Genomic DNA, 18,190 nt, shown 5'->3' with positions numbered 1-18,190 from the left:
TGGACCCCGACTCGCCCCACCTGGGTCGGGGGCCAGGCAGGCCCCTCCCTGCCTCGGAGCCCGAGAGAGCCCTCCTCGGTCTGAGCCGTGGGCCTCTCTCTGGATCCCCGCTGGACAAGGCGTGGGGGGGTCGCCTTGGGCATCTGCCCATCGGGGCGCTGGGGTCACTCGTGGGTTACAGGCCCCGCCCCGCCCCGCCCCGCCCCGCCCTTGCTGCCGCTTTCCCTGCCTTCAGCGAGTGGCTACCGCTCACTGGCCGGCGGGGGACGTGCCACGGTGGGCGAGGGCGAGGAGGCTGGCTGGCCTGGGTCATCCTCCCGGACGAACCCGGGTACACGCCGCCCTGCCCGTGCTCTCCCGGGGCCCTTGCCGGATTTGGGTGCCCGCCCGGCATCCCTCCCTCACCCCGGGGGAACTGTCTCCAACTCCTCCTCCTCCTCCTCCTCCTCCTCCTCCTCCTCCTCCTCCTCCTCCTCCTCCTCCTAATCGTCCCCTCAGGACGTGTCCAGCCCGACGTCCCAAGGCTCGAGTCCAGTTGCAGGGGACACTGGCTGTGCTTGGCGGCCCCGCTCAGGCTCCTTCTCTCTTGGGAACTTGAGGGCCCGCTCTTCCGGCTCTGTGGTCCCTCCCCTCCCAGCCCACTGCCACAAGCGTGCTGCCAGCCAGCCGCCAGCCAGCCAGCCAGCCATCATCCATCCACCCATCCAGCCATTCTTCCATCATCAGTCCATCCTTCCATCCATCAACCCATCCACAAATCATCTATCCATCCATCCATCCATCCATCCACCCATCCATCCATTCTTCCATCATCCATCCATCCATCCATCCATCCATCCATCCACCATCCACTCATCCATCATTCATCTATCATCCATCCAGCCAGCCGTCCATCCAACTCCTCCCTCCTCTAGTTCAGACACTGCCTCCTCCGTGAACCGCTGAGGTCCCCACCCACCCAGCCACCCACCCACCCACCCACCCACACCCACACCCACACACACCAAAACCCACACCCACCGACCCACCAGGCAGGAGGAGGAGGACGAGGAGGAGGAGACTCTGGTTGGGCAGCGTGGACACAGCCGCCCGGACTGACGGACTCTGCAGAGCTCCGCCACCAGCCCAGGATGTGGGGTTCGAAGGCTCCACGCGAGTCAAGACGGCCTCCCCCGCGGCCCCTCCACTGAGGTCCTGGGATCCCCGCCCTGGGGCCACCCCCTATCCCCGGTGCGGGGTCCAGCCCGAGGGCTGGCTGGCTGGCTGGCTGGCTCCGCCGGGCCAGCCCGCAGCCAGGGCGGACGGGGGCGCCCCTTGGCTTGGCGGGGGGTGGGGTGGGGTGGCGTGGGGGTGGCCCTGGGCGTGGCCCCGCCCGGCCCGGGCCACAGAGCTTTGCAGAAGCCGACGCAAAGCCCCTTTGGAAAACAGGCTCCTTCCTGCCAGAAAAAAAAAGCCTACAGCACCCGGTATTCCCAGGCGGTCTCCCATCCAAGTACTAACCAGGCCCGACCCTGCTTAGCTTCCGAGATCAGACGAGATCGGGCGCGTTCAGGGTGGTATGGCCGTAGACGCACGAGCCCGTCTCCGCGCCGCCCAAGAGCCTGCTCCGCGCCTGCGGCCGCGCTCCCCGGCCCGCCCCCGACGACAGCCGAGCCCAGCCGAGCCCAGCCCACCCCCCGGCCGCCCCTGGGCCCTCCCCGAGCCCCTCCCCGCTCCCGCAGCACGGACCAGGGCCCACGGGCCGGGCGGCCGGAGGGCGCGCGACCTAGAACCTGCTCGGCTCTGCTCAGGGGCCAGCCTTGCCCCCGCCACACCCCACTCCCCCACCCCGCACCCCCCGGCCGGGGCCTCCAGGGCTCCTTGGCTCTCGCCGACGCCTCGCCTCGGGGCCGCCCGCCGCGCCGTCCAGGGCAGGGCTTGGCACTGGACCCCGACTCGCCCCACCTGGGTCGGGGGCCAGGCAGGCCCCTCCCTGCCTCGGAGCCCGAGAGAGCCCTCCTCGGTCTGAGCCGTGGGCCTCTCTCTGGATCCCCGCTGGACAAGGCGTGGGGGGGTCGCCTTGGGCATCTGCCCATCGGGGCGCTGGGGTCACTCGTGGGTTACAGGCCCCGCCCCGCCCCGCCCCGCCCCGCCCTTGCTGCCGCTTTCCCTGCCTTCAGCGAGTGGCTACCGCTCACTGGCCGGCGGGGGACGTGCCACGGTGGGCGAGGGCGAGGAGGCTGGCTGGCCTGGGTCATCCTCCCGGACGAACCCGGGTACACGCCGCCCTGCCCGTGCTCTCCCGGGGCCCTTGCCGGATTTGGGTGCCCGCCCGGCATCCCTCCCTCACCCCGGGGGAACTGTCTCCAACTCCTCCTCCTCCTCCTCCTCCTCCTCCTCCTCCTCCTCCTCCTCCTCCTCCTAATCGTCCCCTCAGGACGTGTCCAGCCCGACGTCCCAAGGCTCGAGTCCAGTTGCAGGGGACACTGGCTGTGCTTGGCGGCCCCGCTCAGGCTCCTTCTCTCTTGGGAACTTGAGGGCCCGCTCTTCCGGCTCTGTGGTCCCTCCCCTCCCAGCCCACTGCCACAAGCGTGCTGCCAGCCAGCCGCCAGCCAGCCAGCCAGCCATCATCCATCCACCCATCCAGCCATTCTTCCATCATCAGTCCATCCTTCCATCCATCAACCCATCCACAAATCATCTATCCATCCATCCATCCACCCATCCATCCATTCTTCCATCATCCATCCATCCATCCATCCATCCATCCATCCATCCATCCATCCACCATCCACTCATCCATCATTCATCTATCATCCATCCAGCCAGCCGTCCATCCAACTCCTCCCTCCTCTAGTTCAGACACTGCCTCCTCCGTGAACCGCTGAGGTCCCCACCCACCCAGCCACCCACCCACCCACCCACCCACCCACCCACACCCACACCCACACACACCAAAACCCACACCCACCGACCCACCAGGCAGGAGGAGGAGGACGAGGAGGAGGAGACTCTGGTTGGGCAGCGTGGACACAGCCGCCCGGACTGACGGACTCTGCAGAGCTCCGCCACCAGCCCAGGATGTGGGGTTCGAAGGCTCCACGCGAGTCAAGACGGCCTCCCCCGCGGCCCCTCCACTGAGGTCCTGGGATCCCCGCCCTGGGGCCACCCCCTATCCCCGGTGCGGGGTCCAGCCCGAGGGCTGGCTGGCTGGCTGGCTGGCTCCGCCGGGCCAGCCCGCAGCCAGGGCGGACGGGGGCGCCCCTTGGCTTGGCGGGGGGTGGGGTGGGGTGGCGTGGGGGTGGCCCTGGGCGTGGCCCCGCCCGGCCCGGGCCACAGAGCTTTGCAGAAGCCGACGCAAAGCCCCTTTGGAAAACAGGCTCCTTCCTGCCAGAAAAAAAAAGCCTACAGCACCCGGTATTCCCAGGCGGTCTCCCATCCAAGTACTAACCAGGCCCGACCCTGCTTAGCTTCCGAGATCAGACGAGATCGGGCGCGTTCAGGGTGGTATGGCCGTAGACGCACGAGCCCGTCTCCGCGCCGCCCAAGAGCCTGCTCCGCGCCTGCGGCCGCGCTCCCCGGCCCGCCCCCGACGACAGCCGAGCCCAGCCGAGCCCAGCCCACCCCCCGGCCGCCCCTGGGCCCTCCCCGAGCCCCTCCCCGCTCCCGCAGCACGGACCAGGGCCCACGGGCCGGGCGGCCGGAGGGCGCGCGACCTAGAACCTGCTCGGCTCTGCTCAGGGGCCAGCCTTGCCCCCGCCACACCCCACTCCCCCACCCCGCACCCCCCGGCCGGGGCCTCCAGGGCTCCTTGGCTCTCGCCGACGCCTCGCCTCGGGGCCGCCCGCCGCGCCGTCCAGGGCAGGGCTTGGCACTGGACCCCGACTCGCCCCACCTGGGTCGGGGGCCAGGCAGGCCCCTCCCTGCCTCGGAGCCCGAGAGAGCCCTCCTCGGTCTGAGCCGTGGGCCTCTCTCTGGATCCCCGCTGGACAAGGCGTGGGGGGGTCGCCTTGGGCATCTGCCCATCGGGGCGCTGGGGTCACTCGTGGGTTACAGGCCCCGCCCCGCCCCGCCCCGCCCCGCCCTTGCTGCCGCTTTCCCTGCCTTCAGCGAGTGGCTACCGCTCACTGGCCGGCGGGGGACGTGCCACGGTGGGCGAGGGCGAGGAGGCTGGCTGGCCTGGGTCATCCTCCCGGACGAACCCGGGTACACGCCGCCCTGCCCGTGCTCTCCCGGGGCCCTTGCCGGATTTGGGTGCCCGCCCGGCATCCCTCCCTCACCCCGGGGGAACTGTCTCCAACTCCTCCTCCTCCTCCTCCTCCTCCTCCTCCTCCTAATCGTCCCCTCAGGACGTGTCCAGCCCGACGTCCCAAGGCTCGAGTCCAGTTGCAGGGGACACTGGCTGTGCTTGGCGGCCCCGCTCAGGCTCCTTCTCTCTTGGGAACTTGAGGGCCCGCTCTTCCGGCTCTGTGGTCCCTCCCCTCCCAGCCCACTGCCACAAGCGTGCTGCCAGCCAGCCGCCAGCCAGCCAGCCAGCCATCATCCATCCACCCATCCAGCCATTCTTCCATCATCAGTCCATCCTTCCATCCATCAACCCATCCACAAATCATCTATCCATCCATCCATCCACCCATCCATCCATTCTTCCATCATCCATCCATCCATCCATCCATCCATCCATCCACCATCCACTCATCCATCATTCATCTATCATCCATCCAGCCAGCCGTCCATCCAACTCCTCCCTCCTCTAGTTCAGACACTGCCTCCTCCGTGAACCGCTGAGGTCCCCACCCACCCAGCCACCCACCCACCCACCCACCCACACCCACACCCACACCCACACACACCAAAACCCACACCCACCGACCCACCAGGCAGGAGGAGGAGGACGAGGAGGAGGAGACTCTGGTTGGGCAGCGTGGACACAGCCGCCCGGACTGACGGACTCTGCAGAGCTCCGCCACCAGCCCAGGATGTGGGGTTCGAAGGCTCCACGCGAGTCAAGACGGCCTCCCCCGCGGCCCCTCCACTGAGGTCCTGGGATCCCCGCCCTGGGGCCACCCCCTATCCCCGGTGCGGGGTCCAGCCCGAGGGCTGGCTGGCTGGCTGGCTGGCTCCGCCGGGCCAGCCCGCAGCCAGGGCGGACGGGGGCGCCCCTTGGCTTGGCGGGGGGTGGGGTGGGGTGGCGTGGGGGTGGCCCTGGGCGTGGCCCCGCCCGGCCCGGGCCACAGAGCTTTGCAGAAGCCGACGCAAAGCCCCTTTGGAAAACAGGCTCCTTCCTGCCAGAAAAAAAAAGCCTACAGCACCCGGTATTCCCAGGCGGTCTCCCATCCAAGTACTAACCAGGCCCGACCCTGCTTAGCTTCCGAGATCAGACGAGATCGGGCGCGTTCAGGGTGGTATGGCCGTAGACGCACGAGCCCGTCTCCGCGCCGCCCAAGAGCCTGCTCCGCGCCTGCGGCCGCGCTCCCCGGCCCGCCCCCGACGACAGCCGAGCCCAGCCGAGCCCAGCCCACCCCCCGGCCGCCCCTGGGCCCTCCCCGAGCCCCTCCCCGCTCCCGCAGCACGGACCAGGGCCCACGGGCCGGGCGGCCGGAGGGCGCGCGACCTAGAACCTGCTCGGCTCTGCTCAGGGGCCAGCCTTGCCCCCGCCACACCCCACTCCCCCACCCCGCACCCCCCGGCCGGGGCCTCCAGGGCTCCTTGGCTCTCGCCGACGCCTCGCCTCGGGGCCGCCCGCCGCGCCGTCCAGGGCAGGGCTTGGCACTGGACCCCGACTCGCCCCACCTGGGTCGGGGGCCAGGCAGGCCCCTCCCTGCCTCGGAGCCCGAGAGAGCCCTCCTCGGTCTGAGCCGTGGGCCTCTCTCTGGATCCCCGCTGGACAAGGCGTGGGGGGGTCGCCTTGGGCATCTGCCCATCGGGGCGCTGGGGTCACTCGTGGGTTACAGGCCCCGCCCCGCCCCGCCCCGCCCCGCCCTTGCTGCCGCTTTCCCTGCCTTCAGCGAGTGGCTACCGCTCACTGGCCGGCGGGGGACGTGCCACGGTGGGCGAGGGCGAGGAGGCTGGCTGGCCTGGGTCATCCTCCCGGACGAACCCGGGTACACGCCGCCCTGCCCGTGCTCTCCCGGGGCCCTTGCCGGATTTGGGTGCCCGCCCGGCATCCCTCCCTCACCCCGGGGGAACTGTCTCCAACTCCTCCTCCTCCTCCTCCTCCTCCTCCTCCTCCTCCTCCTCCTCCTCCTCCTCCTAATCGTCCCCTCAGGACGTGTCCAGCCCGACGTCCCAAGGCTCGAGTCCAGTTGCAGGGGACACTGGCTGTGCTTGGCGGCCCCGCTCAGGCTCCTTCTCTCTTGGGAACTTGAGGGCCCGCTCTTCCGGCTCTGTGGTCCCTCCCCTCCCAGCCCACTGCCACAAGCGTGCTGCCAGCCAGCCGCCAGCCAGCCAGCCAGCCATCATCCATCCACCCATCCAGCCATTCTTCCATCATCAGTCCATCCTTCCATCCATCAACCCATCCACAAATCATCTATCCATCCATCCATCCACCCATCCATCCATTCTTCCATCATCCATCCATCCATCCATCCATCCATCCATCCATCCACCATCCACTCATCCATCATTCATCTATCATCCATCCAGCCAGCCGTCCATCCAACTCCTCCCTCCTCTAGTTCAGACACTGCCTCCTCCGTGAACCGCTGAGGTCCCCACCCACCCAGCCACCCACCCACCCACCCACCCACCCACACCCACACCCACACACACCAAAACCCACACCCACCGACCCACCAGGCAGGAGGAGGAGGACGAGGAGGAGGAGACTCTGGTTGGGCAGCGTGGACACAGCCGCCCGGACTGACGGACTCTGCAGAGCTCCGCCACCAGCCCAGGATGTGGGGTTCGAAGGCTCCACGCGAGTCAAGACGGCCTCCCCCGCGGCCCCTCCACTGAGGTCCTGGGATCCCCGCCCTGGGGCCACCCCCTATCCCCGGTGCGGGGTCCAGCCCGAGGGCTGGCTGGCTGGCTCCGCCGGGCCAGCCCGCAGCCAGGGCGGACGGGGGCGCCCCTTGGCTTGGCGGGGGGTGGGGTGGGGTGGCGTGGGGGTGGCCCTGGGCGTGGCCCCGCCCGGCCCGGGCCACAGAGCTTTGCAGAAGCCGACGCAAAGCCCCTTTGGAAAACAGGCTCCTTCCTGCCAGAAAAAAAAAGCCTACAGCACCCGGTATTCCCAGGCGGTCTCCCATCCAAGTACTAACCAGGCCCGACCCTGCTTAGCTTCCGAGATCAGACGAGATCGGGCGCGTTCAGGGTGGTATGGCCGTAGACGCACGAGCCCGTCTCCGCGCCGCCCAAGAGCCTGCTCCGCGCCTGCGGCCGCGCTCCCCGGCCCGCCCCCGACGACAGCCGAGCCCAGCCGAGCCCAGCCCACCCCCCGGCCGCCCCTGGGCCCTCCCCGAGCCCCTCCCCGCTCCCGCAGCACGGACCAGGGCCCACGGGCCGGGCGGCCGGAGGGCGCGCGACCTAGAACCTGCTCGGCTCTGCTCAGGGGCCAGCCTTGCCCCCGCCACACCCCACTCCCCCACCCCGCACCCCCCGGCCGGGGCCTCCAGGGCTCCTTGGCTCTCGCCGACGCCTCGCCTCGGGGCCGCCCGCCGCGCCGTCCAGGGCAGGGCTTGGCACTGGACCCCGACTCGCCCCACCTGGGTCGGGGGCCAGGCAGGCCCCTCCCTGCCTCGGAGCCCGAGAGAGCCCTCCTCGGTCTGAGCCGTGGGCCTCTCTCTGGATCCCCGCTGGACAAGGCGTGGGGGGGTCGCCTTGGGCATCTGCCCATCGGGGCGCTGGGGTCACTCGTGGGTTACAGGCCCCGCCCCGCCCCGCCCCGCCCCGCCCTTGCTGCCGCTTTCCCTGCCTTCAGCGAGTGGCTACCGCTCACTGGCCGGCGGGGGACGTGCCACGGTGGGCGAGGGCGAGGAGGCTGGCTGGCCTGGGTCATCCTCCCGGACGAACCCGGGTACACGCCGCCCTGCCCGTGCTCTCCCGGGGCCCTTGCCGGATTTGGGTGCCCGCCCGGCATCCCTCCCTCACCCCGGGGGAACTGTCTCCAACTCCTCCTCCTCCTCCTCCTCCTCCTCCTCCTCCTAATCGTCCCCTCAGGACGTGTCCAGCCCGACGTCCCAAGGCTCGAGTCCAGTTGCAGGGGACACTGGCTGTGCTTGGCGGCCCCGCTCAGGCTCCTTCTCTCTTGGGAACTTGAGGGCCCGCTCTTCCGGCTCTGTGGTCCCTCCCCTCCCAGCCCACTGCCACAAGCGTGCTGCCAGCCAGCCGCCAGCCAGCCAGCCAGCCATCATCCATCCACCCATCCAGCCATTCTTCCATCATCAGTCCATCCTTCCATCCATCAACCCATCCACAAATCATCTATCCATCCATCCATCCACCCATCCATCCATTCTTCCATCATCCATCCATCCATCCATCCATCCATCCATCCATCCACCATCCACTCATCCATCATTCATCTATCATCCATCCAGCCAGCCGTCCATCCAACTCCTCCCTCCTCTAGTTCAGACACTGCCTCCTCCGTGAACCGCTGAGGTCCCCACCCACCCAGCCACCCACCCACCCACCCACCCACCCACACCCACACCCACACACACCAAAACCCACACCCACCGACCCACCAGGCAGGAGGAGGAGGACGAGGAGGAGGAGACTCTGGTTGGGCAGCGTGGACACAGCCGCCCGGACTGACGGACTCTGCAGAGCTCCGCCACCAGCCCAGGATGTGGGGTTCGAAGGCTCCACGCGAGTCAAGACGGCCTCCCCCGCGGCCCCTCCACTGAGGTCCTGGGATCCCCGCCCTGGGGCCACCCCCTATCCCCGGTGCGGGGTCCAGCCCGAGGGCTGGCTGGCTGGCTCCGCCGGGCCAGCCCGCAGCCAGGGCGGACGGGGGCGCCCCTTGGCTTGGCGGGGGGTGGGGTGGGGTGGCGTGGGGGTGGCCCTGGGCGTGGCCCCGCCCGGCCCGGGCCACAGAGCTTTGCAGAAGCCGACGCAAAGCCCCTTTGGAAAACAGGCTCCTTCCTGCCAGAAAAAAAAAGCCTACAGCACCCGGTATTCCCAGGCGGTCTCCCATCCAAGTACTAACCAGGCCCGACCCTGCTTAGCTTCCGAGATCAGACGAGATCGGGCGCGTTCAGGGTGGTATGGCCGTAGACGCACGAGCCCGTCTCCGCGCCGCCCAAGAGCCTGCTCCGCGCCTGCGGCCGCGCTCCCCGGCCCGCCCCCGACGACAGCCGAGCCCAGCCGAGCCCAGCCCACCCCCCGGCCGCCCCTGGGCCCTCCCCGAGCCCCTCCCCGCTCCCGCAGCACGGACCAGGGCCCACGGGCCGGGCGGCCGGAGGGCGCGCGACCTAGAACCTGCTCGGCTCTGCTCAGGGGCCAGCCTTGCCCCCGCCACACCCCACTCCCCCACCCCGCACCCCCCGGCCGGGGCCTCCAGGGCTCCTTGGCTCTCGCCGACGCCTCGCCTCGGGGCCGCCCGCCGCGCCGTCCAGGGCAGGGCTTGGCACTGGACCCCGACTCGCCCCACCTGGGTCGGGGGCCAGGCAGGCCCCTCCCTGCCTCGGAGCCCGAGAGAGCCCTCCTCGGTCTGAGCCGTGGGCCTCTCTCTGGATCCCCGCTGGACAAGGCGTGGGGGGGTCGCCTTGGGCATCTGCCCATCGGGGCGCTGGGGTCACTCGTGGGTTACAGGCCCCGCCCCGCCCCGCCCCGCCCCGCCCTTGCTGCCGCTTTCCCTGCCTTCAGCGAGTGGCTACCGCTCACTGGCCGGCGGGGGACGTGCCACGGTGGGCGAGGGCGAGGAGGCTGGCTGGCCTGGGTCATCCTCCCGGACGAACCCGGGTACACGCCGCCCTGCCCGTGCTCTCCCGGGGCCCTTGCCGGATTTGGGTGCCCGCCCGGCATCCCTCCCTCACCCCGGGGGAACTGTCTCCAACTCCTCCTCCTCCTCCTCCTCCTCCTCCTCCTCCTAATCGTCCCCTCAGGACGTGTCCAGCCCGACGTCCCAAGGCTCGAGTCCAGTTGCAGGGGACACTGGCTGTGCTTGGCGGCCCCGCTCAGGCTCCTTCTCTCTTGGGAACTTGAGGGCCCGCTCTTCCGGCTCTGTGGTCCCTCCCCTCCCAGCCCACTGCCACAAGCGTGCTGCCAGCCAGCCGCCAGCCAGCCAGCCAGCCATCATCCATCCACCCATCCAGCCATTCTTCCATCATCAGTCCATCCTTCCATCCATCAACCCATCCACAAATCATCTATCCATCCATCCATCCACCCATCCATCCATTCTTCCATCATCCATCCATCCATCCATCCATCCATCCATCCACCATCCACTCATCCATCATTCATCTATCATCCATCCAGCCAGCCGTCCATCCAACTCCTCCCTCCTCTAGTTCAGACACTGCCTCCTCCGTGAACCGCTGAGGTCCCCACCCACCCAGCCACCCACCCACCCACCCACCCACACCCACACCCACACCCACACACACCAAAACCCACACCCACCGACCCACCAGGCAGGAGGAGGAGGACGAGGAGGAGGAGACTCTGGTTGGGCAGCGTGGACACAGCCGCCCGGACTGACGGACTCTGCAGAGCTCCGCCACCAGCCCAGGATGTGGGGTTCGAAGGCTCCACGCGAGTCAAGACGGCCTCCCCCGCGGCCCCTCCACTGAGGTCCTGGGATCCCCGCCCTGGGGCCACCCCCTATCCCCGGTGCGGGGTCCAGCCCGAGGGCTGGCTGGCTGGCTGGCTGGCTCCGCCGGGCCAGCCCGCAGCCAGGGCGGACGGGGGCGCCCCTTGGCTTGGCGGGGGGTGGGGTGGGGTGGCGTGGGGGTGGCCCTGGGCGTGGCCCCGCCCGGCCCGGGCCACAGAGCTTTGCAGAAGCCGACGCAAAGCCCCTTTGGAAAACAGGCTCCTTCCTGCCAGAAAAAAAAAGCCTACAGCACCCGGTATTCCCAGGCGGTCTCCCATCCAAGTACTAACCAGGCCCGACCCTGCTTAGCTTCCGAGATCAGACGAGATCGGGCGCGTTCAGGGTGGTATGGCCGTAGACGCACGAGCCCGTCTCCGCGCCGCCCAAGAGCCTGCTCCGCGCCTGCGGCCGCGCTCCCCGGCCCGCCCCCGACGACAGCCGAGCCCAGCCGAGCCCAGCCCACCCCCCGGCCGCCCCTGGGCCCTCCCCGAGCCCCTCCCCGCTCCCGCAGCACGGACCAGGGCCCACGGGCCGGGCGGCCGGAGGGCGCGCGACCTAGAACCTGCTCGGCTCTGCTCAGGGGCCAGCCTTGCCCCCGCCACACCCCACTCCCCCACCCCGCACCCCCCGGCCGGGGCCTCCAGGGCTCCTTGGCTCTCGCCGACGCCTCGCCTCGGGGCCGCCCGCCGCGCCGTCCAGGGCAGGGCTTGGCACTGGACCCCGACTCGCCCCACCTGGGTCGGGGGCCAGGCAGGCCCCTCCCTGCCTCGGAGCCCGAGAGAGCCCTCCTCGGTCTGAGCCGTGGGCCTCTCTCTGGATCCCCGCTGGACAAGGCGTGGGGGGGGTCGCCTTGGGCATCTGCCCATCGGGGCGCTGGGGTCACTCGTGGGTTACAGGCCCCGCCCCGCCCCGCCCCGCCCCGCCCTTGCTGCCGCTTTCCCTGCCTTCAGCGAGTGGCTACCGCTCACTGGCCGGCGGGGGACGTGCCACGGTGGGCGAGGGCGAGGAGGCTGGCTGGCCTGGGTCATCCTCCCGGACGAACCCGGGTACACGCCGCCCTGCCCGTGCTCTCCCGGGGCCCTTGCCGGATTTGGGTGCCCGCCCGGCATCCCTCCCTCACCCCGGGGGAACTGTCTCCAACTCCTCCTCCTCCTCCTCCTCCTCCTCCTCCTCCTCCTCCTCCTCCTCCTCCTCCTAATCGTCCCCTCAGGACGTGTCCAGCCCGACGTCCCAAGGCTCGAGTCCAGTTGCAGGGGACACTGGCTGTGCTTGGCGGCCCCGCTCAGGCTCCTTCTCTCTTGGGAACTTGAGGGCCCGCTCTTCCGGCTCTGTGGTCCCTCCCCTCCCAGCCCACTGCCACAAGCGTGCTGCCAGCCAGCCGCCAGCCAGCCAGCCAGCCATCATCCATCCACCCATCCAGCCATTCTTCCATCATCAGTCCATCCTTCCATCCATCAACCCATCCACAAATCATCTATCCATCCATCCATCCATCCATCCACCCATCCATCCATCCATTCTTCCATCATCCATCCATCCATCCATCCATCCATCCACCATCCACTCATCCATCATTCATCTATCATCCATCCAGCCAGCCGTCCATCCAACTCCTCCCTCCTCTAGTTCAGACACTGCCTCCTCCGTGAACCGCTGAGGTCCCCACCCACCCAGCCACCCACCCACCCACCCACCCACACCCACACCCACACCCACACACACCAAAACCCACACCCACCGACCCACCAGGCAGGAGGAGGAGGACGAGGAGGAGGAGACTCTGGTTGGGCAGCGTGGACACAGCCGCCCGGACTGACGGACTCTGCAGAGCTCCGCCACCAGCCCAGGATGTGGGGTTCGAAGGCTCCACGCGAGTCAAGACGGCCTCCCCCGCGGCCCCTCCACTGAGGTCCTGGGATCCCCGCCCTGGGGCCACCCCCTATCCCCGGTGCGGGGTCCAGCCCGAGGGCTGGCTGGCTGGCTGGCTGGCTCCGCCGGGCCAGCCCGCAGCCAGGGCGGACGGGGGCGCCCCTTGGCTTGGCGGGGGGTGGGGTGGGGTGGCGTGGGGGTGGCCCTGGGCGTGGCCCCGCCCGGCCCGGGCCACAGAGCTTTGCAGAAGCCGACGCAAAGCCCCTTTGGAAAACAGGCTCCTTCCTGCCAGAAAAAAAAAGCCTACAGCACCCGGTATTCCCAGGCGGTCTCCCATCCAAGTACTAACCAGGCCCGACCCTGCTTAGCTTCCGAGATCAGACGAGATCGGGCGCGTTCAGGGTGGTATGGCCGTAGACGCACGAGCCCGTCTCCGCGCCGCCCAAGAGCCTGCTCCGCGCCTGCGGCCGCGCTCCCCGGCCCGCCCCCGACGACAGCCGAGCCCAGCCGAGCCCAGCCCACCCCCCGGCCGCCCCTGGGCCCTCCCCGAGCCCCTCCCCGCTCCCGCAGCACGGACCAGGGCCCACGGGCCGGGCGGCCGGAGGGCGCGCGACCTAGAACCTGCTCGGCTCTGCTCAGGGGCCAGCCTTGCCCCCGCCACACCCCACTCCCCCACCCCGCACCCCCCGGCCGGGGCCTCCAGGGCTCCTTGGCTCTCGCCGACGCCTCGCCTCGGGGCCGCCCGCCGCGCCGTCCAGGGCAGGGCTTGGCTCTGGACCCCGACTCGCCCCACCTGGGTCGGGGGCCAGGCAGGCCCCTCCCTGCCTCGGAGCCCGAGAGAGCCCTCCTCGGTCTGAGCCGTGGGCCTCTCTCTGGATCCCCGCTGGACAAGGCGTGGGGGGGTCGCCTTGGGCATCTGCCCATCGGGGCGCTGGGGTCACTCGTGGGTTACAGGCCCCGCCCCGCCCCGCCCCGCCCCGCCCTTGCTGCCGCTTTCCCTGCCTTCAGCGAGTGGCTACCGCTCACTGGCCGGCGGGGGACGTGCCACGGTGGGCGAGGGCGAGGAGGCTGGCTGGCCTGGGTCATCCTCCCGGACGAACCCGGGTACACGCCGCCCTGCCCGTGCTCTCCCGGGGCCCTTGCCGGATTTGGGTGCCCGCCCGGCATCCCTCCCTCACCCCGGGGGAACTGTCTCCAACTCCTCCTCCTCCTCCTCCTCCTCCTCCTCCTCCTCCTCCTCCTCCTCCTCCTCCTCCTCCTAATCGTCCCCTCAGGACGTGTCCAGCCCGACGTCCCAAGGCTCGAGTCCAGTTGCAGGGGACACTGGCTGTGCTTGGCGGCCCCGCTCAGGCTCCTTCTCTCTTGGGAACTTGAGGGCCCGCTCTTCCGGCTCTGTGGTCCCTCCCCTCCCAGCCCACTGCCACAAGCGTGCTGCCAGCCAGCCAGCCAGCCATCATCCATCCACCCATCCAGCCATTCTTCCATCATCAGTCCATCCTTCCATCCATCAACCCATCCACAAATCATCTATCCATCCATCCATCCACCCATCCATCCATTCTTCCATCATCCATCCATCCATCCATCCATCCATCCATCCATCCATCCACCATCCACTCATCCATCATTCATCTATCATCCATCCAGCCAGCCGTCCATCCAACTCCTCCCTCCTCTAGTTCAGACACTGCCTCCTCCGTGAACCGCTGAGGTCCCCACCCACCCAGCCACCCACCCACCCACCCACCCACACCCACACCCACACACACCAAAACCCACACCCACCGACCCACCAGGCAGGAGGAGGAGGACGAGGAGGAGGAGACTCTGGTTGGGCAGCGTGGACACAGCCGCCCGGACTGACGGACTCTGCAGAGCTCCGCCACCAGCCCAGGATGTGGGGTTCGAAGGCTCCACGCGAGTCAAGACGGCCTCCCCCGCGGCCCCTCCACTGAGGTCCTGGGATCCCCGCCCTGGGGCCACCCCCTATCCCCGGTGCGGGGTCCAGCCCGAGGGCTGGCTGGCTGGCTCCGCCGGGCCAGCCCGCAGCCAGGGCGGACGGGGGCGCCCCTTGGCTTGGCGGGGGGTGGGGTGGGGTGGCGTGGGGGTGGCCCTGGGCGTGGCCCCGCCCGGCCCGGGCCACAGAGCTTTGCAGAAGCCGACGCAAAGCCCCTTTGGAAAACAGGCTCCTTCCTGCCAGAAAAAAAAAGCCTACAGCACCCGGTATTCCCAGGCGGTCTCCCATCCAAGTACTAACCAGGCCCGACCCTGCTTAGCTTCCGAGATCAGACGAGATCGGGCGCGTTCAGGGTGGTATGGCCGTAGACGCACGAGCCCGTCTCCGCGCCGCCCAAGAGCCTGCTCCGCGCCTGCGGCCGCGCTCCCCGGCCCGCCCCCGACGACAGCCGAGCCCAGCCGAGCCCAGCCCACCCCCCGGCCGCCCCTGGGCCCTCCCCGAGCCCCTCCCCGCTCCCGCAGCACGGACCAGGGCCCACGGGCCGGGCGGCCGGAGGGCGCGCGACCTAGAACCTGCTCGGCTCTGCTCAGGGGCCAGCCTTGCCCCCGCCACACCCCACTCCCCCACCCCGCACCCCCCGGCCGGGGCCTCCAGGGCTCCTTGGCTCTCGCCGACGCCTCGCCTCGGGGCCGCCCGCCGCGCCGTCCAGGGCAGGGCTTGGCACTGGACCCCGACTCGCCCCACCTGGGTCGGGGGCCAGGCAGGCCCCTCCCTGCCTCGGAGCCCGAGAGAGCCCTCCTCGGTCTGAGCCGTGGGCCTCTCTCTGGATCCCCGCTGGACAAGGCGTGGGGGGGTCGCCTTGGGCATCTGCCCATCGGGGCGCTGGGGTCACTCGTGGGTTACAGGCCCCGCCCCGCCCCGCCCCGCCCCGCCCTTGCTGCCGCTTTCCCTGCCTTCAGCGAGTGGCTACCGCTCACTGGCCGGCGGGGGACGTGCCACGGTGGGCGAGGGCGAGGAGGCTGGCTGGCCTGGGTCATCCTCCCGGACGAACCCGGGTACACGCCGCCCTGCCCGTGCTCTCCCGGGGCCCTTGCCGGATTTGGGTGCCCGCCCGGCATCCCTCCCTCACCCCGGGGGAACTGTCTCCAACTCCTCCTCCTCCTCCTCCTCCTCCTCCTCCTCCTCCTCCTAATCGTCCCCTCAGGACGTGTCCAGCCCGACGTCCCAAGGCTCGAGTCCAGTTGCAGGGGACACTGGCTGTGCTTGGCGGCCCCGCTCAGGCTCCTTCTCTCTTGGGAACTTGAGGGCCCGCTCTTCCGGCTCTGTGGTCCCTCCCCTCCCAGCCCACTGCCACAAGCGTGCTGCCAGCCAGCCGCCAGCCAGCCAGCCAGCCATCATCCATCCACCCATCCAGCCATTCTTCCATCATCAGTCCATCCTTCCATCCATCAACCCATCCACAAATCATCTATCCATCCATCCATCCATCCATCCATCCACCCATCCATCCATTCTTCCATCATCCATCCATCCATCCATCCATCCATCCACCATCCACTCATCCATCATTCATCTATCATCCATCCAGCCAGCCGTCCATCCAACTCCTCCCTCCTCTAGTTCAGACACTGCCTCCTCCGTGAACCGCTGAGGTCCCCACCCACCCAGCCACCCACCCACCCACCCACACCCACACCCACACCCACACACACCAAAACCCACACCCACCGACCCACCAGGCAGGAGGAGGAGGACGAGGAGGAGGAGACTCTGGTTGGGCAGCGTGGACACAGCCGCCCGGACTGACGGACTCTGCAGAGCTCCGCCACCAGCCCAGGATGTGGGGTTCGAAGACTCCACGCGAGTCAAGACGGCCTCCCCCGCGGCCCCTCCACTGAGGTCCTGGGATCCCCGCCCTGGGGCCACCCCCTATCCCCGGTGCGGGGTCCAGCCCGAGGGCTGGCTGGCTGGCTCCGCCGGGCCAGCCCGCAGCCAGGGCGGACGGGGGCGCCCCTTGGCTTGGCGGGGGGTGGGGTGGGGTGGCGTGGGGGTGGCCCTGGGCGTGGCCCCGCCCGGCCCGGGCCACAGAGCTTTGCAGAAGCCGACGCAAAGCCCCTTTGGAAAACAGGCTCCTTCCTGCCAGAAAAAAAAAGCCTACAGCACCCGGTATTCCCAGGCGGTCTCCCATCCAAGTACTAACCAGGCCCGACCCTGCTTAGCTTCCGAGATCAGACGAGATCGGGCGCGTTCAGGGTGGTATGGCCGTAGACGCACGAGCCCGTCTCCGCGCCGCCCAAGAGCCTGCTCCGCGCCTGCGGCCGCGCTCCCCGGCCCGCCCCCGACGACAGCCGAGCCCAGCCGAGCCCAGCCCACCCCCCGGCCGCCCCTGGGCCCTCCCCGAGCCCCTCCCCGCTCCCGCAGCACGGACCAGGGCCCACGGGCCGGGCGGCCGGAGGGGCGCGCGACCTAGAACCTGCTCGGCTCTGCTCAGGGGCCAGCCTTGCCCCCGCCACACCCCACTCCCCCACCCCGCACCCCCCGGCCGGGGCCTCCAGGGCTCCTTGGCTCTCGCCGACGCCTCGCCTCGGGGCCGCCCGCCGCGCCGTCCAGGGCAGGGCTTGGCACTGGACCCCGACTCGCCCCACCTGGGTCGGGGGCCAGGCAGGCCCCTCCCTGCCTCGGAGCCCGAGAGAGCCCTCCTCGGTCTGAGCCGTGGGCCTCTCTCTGGATCCCCGCTGGACAAGGCGTGGGGGGGTCGCCTTGGGCATCTGCCCATCGGGGCGCTGGGGTCACTCGTGGGTTACAGGCCCCGCCCCGCCCCGCCCCGCCCCGCCCTTGCTGCCGCTTTCCCTGCCTTCAGCGAGTGGCTACCGCTCACTGGCCGGCGGGGGACGTGCCACGGTGGGCGAGGGCGAGGAGGCTGGCTGGCCTGGGTCATCCTCCCGGACGAACCCGGGTACACGCCGCCCTGCCCGTGCTCTCCCGGGGCCCTTGCCGGATTTGGGTGCCCGCCCGGCATCCCTCCCTCACCCCGGGGGAACTGTCTCCAACTCCTCCTCCTCCTCCTCCTCCTCCTCCTCCTCCTCCTCCTCCTCCTCCTCCTCCTAATCGTCCCCTCAGGACGTGTCCAGCCCGACGTCCCAAGGCTCGAGTCCAGTTGCAGGGGACACTGGCTGTGCTTGGCGGCCCCGCTCAGGCTCCTTCTCTCTTGGGAACTTGAGGGCCCGCTCTTCCGGCTCTGTGGTCCCTCCCCTCCCAGCCCACTGCCACAAGCGTGCTGCCAGCCAGCCGCCAGCCAGCCAGCCAGCCATCATCCATCCACCCATCCAGCCATTCTTCCATCATCAGTCCATCCTTCCATCCATCAACCCATCCACAAATCATCTATCCATCCATCCATCCACCCATCCATCCATTCTTCCATCATCCATCCATCCATCCATCCATCCATCCATCCATCCATCCACCATCCACTCATCCATCATTCATCTATCATCCATCCAGCCAGCCGTCCATCCAACTCCTCCCTCCTCTAGTTCAGACACTGCCTCCTCCGTGAACCGCTGAGGTCCCCACCCACCCAGCCACCCACCCACCCACCCACCCACCCACACCCACACCCA

At 69.6% G+C, this 18,190-nt stretch overlaps 9 non-coding genes across 9 annotated transcripts; all 9 read right to left on the bottom strand.

Moving 5' to 3' along the window:
• Positions 1–1,451: 1,451 nt before the first annotated feature.
• Positions 1,452–1,570, bottom strand: LOC132650485 (5S ribosomal RNA). Its single transcript, XR_009588847.1, has one exon. It is a non-coding gene; the product is annotated as a 5S ribosomal RNA (ribosomal RNA).
• Positions 1,571–3,381: 1,811 nt separating this feature from the next.
• On the bottom strand, positions 3,382–3,500 carry LOC132650483 (5S ribosomal RNA). Its single transcript, XR_009588845.1, has one exon. It is a non-coding gene; the product is annotated as a 5S ribosomal RNA (ribosomal RNA).
• Positions 3,501–5,279: 1,779 nt separating this feature from the next.
• LOC132650482 (5S ribosomal RNA) lies at positions 5,280–5,398 on the bottom strand. Its single transcript, XR_009588844.1, has one exon. It is a non-coding gene; the product is annotated as a 5S ribosomal RNA (ribosomal RNA).
• A 1,794-nt stretch (positions 5,399–7,192) lies between these two features.
• Positions 7,193–7,311, bottom strand: LOC132650481 (5S ribosomal RNA). The gene has a single exon (XR_009588843.1). It is a non-coding gene; the product is annotated as a 5S ribosomal RNA (ribosomal RNA).
• A 1,773-nt stretch (positions 7,312–9,084) lies between these two features.
• LOC132650480 (5S ribosomal RNA) lies at positions 9,085–9,203 on the bottom strand. Its single transcript, XR_009588842.1, has one exon. It is a non-coding gene; the product is annotated as a 5S ribosomal RNA (ribosomal RNA).
• A 1,779-nt stretch (positions 9,204–10,982) lies between these two features.
• Positions 10,983–11,101, bottom strand: LOC132650479 (5S ribosomal RNA). Its single transcript, XR_009588841.1, has one exon. It is a non-coding gene; the product is annotated as a 5S ribosomal RNA (ribosomal RNA).
• Positions 11,102–12,910: 1,809 nt separating this feature from the next.
• On the bottom strand, positions 12,911–13,029 carry LOC132650478 (5S ribosomal RNA). Its single transcript, XR_009588840.1, has one exon. It is a non-coding gene; the product is annotated as a 5S ribosomal RNA (ribosomal RNA).
• Positions 13,030–14,818: 1,789 nt separating this feature from the next.
• On the bottom strand, positions 14,819–14,937 carry LOC132650477 (5S ribosomal RNA). The gene has a single exon (XR_009588839.1). It is a non-coding gene; the product is annotated as a 5S ribosomal RNA (ribosomal RNA).
• Positions 14,938–16,718: 1,781 nt separating this feature from the next.
• On the bottom strand, positions 16,719–16,837 carry LOC132650476 (5S ribosomal RNA). The gene has a single exon (XR_009588838.1). It is a non-coding gene; the product is annotated as a 5S ribosomal RNA (ribosomal RNA).
• Between the last annotated feature and the right edge of the window lie 1,353 nt (positions 16,838–18,190).

Source organism: Meriones unguiculatus, assembly GCF_030254825.1.
Source record: "Meriones unguiculatus strain TT.TT164.6M chromosome 10 unlocalized genomic scaffold, Bangor_MerUng_6.1 Chr10_unordered_Scaffold_79, whole genome shotgun sequence".
Taxonomy (NCBI): Eukaryota; Metazoa; Chordata; class Mammalia; order Rodentia; family Muridae; genus Meriones; species Meriones unguiculatus.
This window is presented reverse-complemented; position numbering and strand designations above follow the sequence as displayed.